The sequence below is a fragment of the Podarcis filfolensis genome (assembly GCF_964270895.1).
Source record: "Podarcis filfolensis genome assembly, chromosome: 6".
NCBI classification, from domain to species: domain Eukaryota; kingdom Metazoa; phylum Chordata; class Lepidosauria; order Squamata; family Lacertidae; genus Podarcis; species Podarcis filfolensis.
The window spans coordinates 47,605,274-47,611,273 of NC_139609.1; positions in this window are offsets into that span (position 1 = coordinate 47,605,274).

Consider the following 6,000-nt stretch of genomic DNA (forward strand, 5'->3'; position numbering starts at 1 on the left):
GGGAGGAGGGAGAGAAGCAGAGCGGGGTTGGCTGCTTTAAAACAACCCCGTCCTCTATGTTCCTCTCTCCTCCCCACTGAGCTGCTAAGTAGCAGCAAAGCTTTTCAGCCAGCCTAGCCGGGAGGAGGGAGAGAAGCAGAGCGGGGTTGGCTGCTTTAAAACAACCCCATGCTCTCTGTCCCTGCCTGCAGTTTTTTGCTGTCCGATTTTGGATTAGCCACTGTAGGGGCTGTGTGTGTGTGTGTGCTTGAGCTATCGTTCTCCTCCTGCTGCTTCCCGTTCACTCTCCCTGCGCCCCTGCGCTCTCCCTCCGACTTTAGGATTGACACTCTGTGTGTCTGTGTGTGTGTGAGAGGGCTCCTTCTCTTGCTTCTGTTCACTCTCCCTGCGCCCCTGCGACTTTAGAATTGACACTCTGTGTGTCTGTGTGTGTGTGAGGGCTCCTTCTCCTTCTCTTGCTTCCCGTTCACTCTCCCTGCGCCCCTGCGACTTTAGAATTGACACTCTGTGTGTCTGTGTGTGAGAGAGGGCTCCTTCTCCTTCTCTTGCTTCCCGTTCACTCTCCCTGCGCCCCTGCGACTTTAGAATTGACACTCTGTGTGTCTGTGTCTGTGTGAGGGCTCCTTCTCCTTCTCTTGCTTCCCGTTCACTCTCCCTGCGCCCCTGCGCTCTCCCTGCGCCCCTGCGACTTTAGAATTGACACTCTGTGTGTCTGTGTCTGTGTGAGGGCTCCTTCTCCTTCTCTTGCTTCCGTTCACTCTCCCTGCGCCCCTGCGACTTTAGAATGACACTCTGTGTGTCTCTCTGTGTGTGAGGGCTCCTTCTCCTTTTCTTGCTTCCCGTTCACTCCCCCAGCACCCCTGTGACTTTAGGGCCAGTTCTCTCTCTGCGTGTGTGTGTGTGCTTTGACCTCACTGCGCTTGTTGGGGGAGAGTGTTGGTCGCAATTTTTCTTGATTTGTCTCAGAGTGGTTACTATCATGGTTTCCTTGCCGGGGAGGAGGGAGAGACGCAGAGCCTGCTTGTTCTAAAGGAGCAAAGCCAGAGAGGAGCCTCTCCTGCATTATTAGCAGCATCCTTCTCCACACACCCCACGCGTGCTCCTTGTCCCTTGAGTTCTTTTCCTTCCCTCCCCACTTAAAACATGGTTACAAAGCACGGATCCACATGGATCCTCAGGATTTTTGCACTAGGTCACCCCAAATTCACCATCAGATCACATAGCATATCCATGGCTACAGCCTGCACCAAAAAACACACGCACCCACTGTTTCATGGGGCCGCAATGGCGCAAAAACGTGGTTACAAAGCATGGATCCACATGGATCCTCAGGATTTTTGCATTGGGCTACCCCAAACTCACCGTCAGATCACATGTCTGTGGCCACAGCATGAACCACAAAAATCATACATCCACTGTTTCGTTTAGAATATTTTTTTCTTGTTTTCCTCCTCTAAAAACTACGTGCGTGTTATGGTCAGGTGCGTGTTATAGAGCGAAAAATACGGTAATTAAAAACAGAATAAAAACATCAAGCCTTAAAAATCTGCCAATACAGGGCTGCCTTCAGATTTTTCCCCCCAAAGTTGTGTAACTCTTTATCTCCTTGACATCTGAAAGGACGGTGTTCCACAGGGAGGGTACCACTACCGAGAAGGCTGTCTGCCTGGTTCCCTGTAACTTCGCTTCTCGCATTGTGGGAAGCAACAGAAGACCCTTGGAGGAGGACCTCGGTGTCCAGGCTGAGCGATGGGGGTGGAGACACTGCTTCAGGTATACTGAGAAGAGGCCGTTTAGGGCTTTAAAGGTCAGCACCAACACTTTGAATTGTGCTCGGAAATGAACTGGGAGCCAATGTAGGTCTTTCAGGACCAGTGTTATATGGTCTCGGCGGCTACTCCCAGTCACCAGTCTAGCTGCCGCATTCTGGATTAGTTGCAGTTTCTGGGTCACCTTCAAAGGTAGCCCCACATAGAGCGCACTGCATTAGTCCAAGTGGGAGATAGCCAGGGCATTCACCACTCTGGCGAGACATGTTGATCTGTGGCATTTTGGCATTAAATATTCACACTCTGTTTTTATTGCTTCTTTTATTTCTTATATTGTCTTTTATAGTATTGCAATCTGAATTCTATGCAATGCAAATTGTATTACAATAAAATGCAATCTTAGAAATAAAAGTAGCAATTAAAATGCAATTAAAAACCACACAGCAACTAGCACAGTGCATTACAATTGCTTTAACAAGCAGAAAAATCAGTGGTTTGCCAAGACTATCAGCAATTTTCAAGTGGTCCATTGTAGCAAGGAGTTTGGGAACCTGTGCTCTACAGCATCCAGGAAAAGCAAGTGGCGTTTTCACCCATTCAGCAAAATATTGGCTGAACTGGAGCCAATTTTCCTAACAAATAAAAAATAAAAAATTCCCCTTTTAATAGTTCTGGTGGCACTTTTTTTTTCAATGAAGGTCATATGTGTGCTCAAGAAAGCAATTATTCTCCCCTTCCATCATTAATGAGTGCTATTCAAGTACCATAATGTATAGCATGGCATCAGTACTTTAAATGGTAGTGGATAAGAGGGAATTTCAGCAGGTGTAGCTTGGGAATATCGCCATAAGTTTATCCCACCAACTTTGCCAATGCTCAGAGGTGATGAACCTGTGGCCCTTCTGTTGTTTCTGAATTACAATCCCCATGATTCTTGACCATTGACCATGCTGGTTGGGAATCATGGGAGTTGGAGAACAATATCTGGAGGGCCACAGTTTCCTCCATCCCTGCTATAGGACCATGAGCTGTTGGGTCCTCAGCTAGGATCTTTGCAAGTGCTCCAGTGGCAAAACCATGGCAGAGATGCAGATTCTCAGATATTTCTGCCTCCTTTTTTAAATCTCCTTTGTTTATTTATTTAAATTTATATACTGCTTGATTGTAGGGAATAAAAAACTCAACATGGTTTACAAAAAAAAAGAGAAAAATAAAATTACCACTAAAAAGTTTACAGCCATAAATTAAAACATACAGAAACTTAAAACCACAGCAGAATAGACTAAATAAAATTAAAACTCATACAAGCATTCTAAACATCTAAGTAGGCTTGTCAAATTAAGAATGTCTTCAGCAGGCACTGGAAAGAATACAGTGTAGGTGCCTGGCTAATATCGGTTCTAAGGACAGTGAAGGGGTGAAATGACCAGCTTCAGTTGTGGGGTGAGTTCTGACATATCTCTGCTCTTGCAGCCCCCTCTCCCTCCTTTGAAAAGGGGATACGCTGAAGTCAGAGGGTGCTGAATAACAGAATTCAGTGGAGCTAAGATTTGACCTCCATCTTTTATTTAATTTTGAATTATGGTTTCCACCACTCCACTTTAGAACTCCTTTTTAGATTTAATGACTTTTAGCCATTTCTATTGCAGGCTCAGTGGGCAGAAAGTGGTTATTTATTATGATAATTGGGTATTTCCCCCCCCCATGCCGTGAATAATTATTGCATGAATAGTTCATCTCCCCATACATGGTCTGGAAGTAATTTCTCTCGATACTGTTCAGCCTGAATACAGGTCAGCGAAATGTGTGGAGTAGGAATTGGATTAGTTCCCTGCTACAAACTAGCATGATATCATCAGGATAAAAATAGGTGCTCAGTGATGGGGCAGGGAATGGCTCAGTCCTCAGATGTAGCTAGAACCATAGAGTTGGAGGGGGTCCCTGCAGGCCATGTAGTTCAGTCCACTGTTCAGTTCAAGAAATCCCGTGCTAGAGCATCTCCAGCACATTGCTGTATAAACTCTAACGAAAGATCTTCAGTGAGGGACAGCTCATCAACCCTCTAAGCCAGGCATGTCCAACTTGAAGTTGACTGTGGTCCACAATCCAATATAAAAACTGGCAGTGATCTCCCACCCAGGGATGGGTGCAGGGTGGGCGGGTGCTGGCTGCTTCCCCCGAGGGGGCAGAGATGGGTGCAGAGCGGGTGGGCAGGTGCCAACAGGACAGGGGTGGGCGTCAAAACAGCCCCTCCCAACGTCTCCCAGTGGAGGGCGGGTGGCAATTGACCAGAATTCATCACAGGATCTACCTGTTGGTTGCGAACGATGCACTGGACATGTCTGCTCTAGGCAAGCAGCTCTACTGTAATTGAATTTCTCCTAATGGTCAGTCCAAATCTACCCTCCTCTAATTTAAGAGCCAATTAAGTTCTAGTCCTGCAGAAAATTGCCTTATCCTTTTTTGTAGCCACAGCACACTGCCAAGCCATGCTCAGCTTACGATCAGTTACCTTAAGATCAGGATATCCCTTATCCGTGCATTTGATTTTGTTTTTTCCTAAATGCAGGACTTGGCACTTGTCCCCCTTCCCATATGTCCACTTAGGGATACCTTGTGCTTGCAGTTAAGTTCTGTAGTGTGTGATAAGATCTGCAAAAGATATGTAAGATATGTGGATTACATGGATATGAGGAGCCTGATCTTAAGATGCATCCGCTGTGCAGTGGACTACACTGAGGGATCAACACGAGATGGAACAATTTGCACCTAAATTCTTTTGCAGGGAATTTTCTCCTATGAAGCAACAAGGTTAGGTAAATCTAGGAAAACCTACAGTGAACAGCCCACGAAAACAGTCAGATTCCCCCCCCCCCAAGTCCTTCCTTCAGAAGAGGAAAGCTGACTTAGTGCAGCTGTGGCACAACAGCCTTTGTCGTCTGTGTACTGCAAAGCCAGTGGTTTCCATTCTGTCCAGGATAGCACAAATGTGCCATGTTAGCACTTTAGCATTGCTCTGATAGTGTCTGTGGGAAATGGAAATGGCCCTTGCATTGCATCCTGTGCCCTTTTAAAATGTGGGTTTTTTTGGGGGGGCGCTACTGGGTTGTTGTTTTTATTTTTATTATGTATTTTGTGGTTTTATATCTTGATTTTATTAAGTGAACTGCCCTGAGACCCCCAGGTATAGGGCGGTATATAGATTCAGTGAAGAAGAAGAAGAAGAAGAAGAAGAAGAAGAAGAAGAAGAAGAAGAAGCAAACTGATAAACAGCATTGCCTCAGTACAGCTGGGCATCGCTTTAAACTGCAGAATCTGAGAATGCAACAATATGCTGCTGGCGTCCTAATACTGATACTTCCTTGGTAGCAGACAGGACTGTTCACCACTGGAAACAACCAGCTGGGGGTTTTTTTATGGACCAGGGTTCTGATCAGAAAAGCTATGGAAACCCTTAAAAAACAGAAAGCTTTTATTGAAGATTTTTCTTTCTTATACAAGTCGCATACAAGCGACACCACCTCCCCCATTTCCTTAGCATACACTAAAGATGCACTCGTTGGACTTGTGTAGTGTTATTTGATCCAAGTCTTCTGCCTAGATTCCTTTTCCCAGATCAAGGCTCGCTGTGTCATGGGCACATAAGACTTGGATCTATTCAGGTACCAAAGTAATTACTTCTATATACTTACCAGCTAATCCCCTCGCAAGCAGCAAGTGGGAATATGAGTGCATTGCCACTACACCAGGGTCAGTTATAGGCTTTCATCACTGTCAGAGACACCTGAAATGCCCTTCCACTTAAAGCCAATTGCAGGCAGAGACAAGTCATTAGCTATTGCTAAAAATATATCCGATTCCCACATCTTGCTCCTTACTTAACAAACTTATGTCTTATGTTTTTGCATCTTAACTGAGGTCTGCAACTTTCTGATCCTCCTGGTCACAGCAATATATTTAATAGTCAATATTTAAATGACACTACTCTTTTATTTCCCTCTGGCATGATGGTGATATTTCTTAAGCTCCCACAAGAAGCCATTTTCTATGCTAAAACCTAGGATTACTTAATAAAATACACCTCCCACACACATCTTCCTATCTAGAGAGCATAATGTGGTTACCTCTTTCAATTGTGCCTGACTCTGTGATCCTAATCATGTTCACTCCGAAGTTATTGAAATCAATCAATTTACTCATAAGTAAGTGGGCATCAGATTGCAGGCATAAT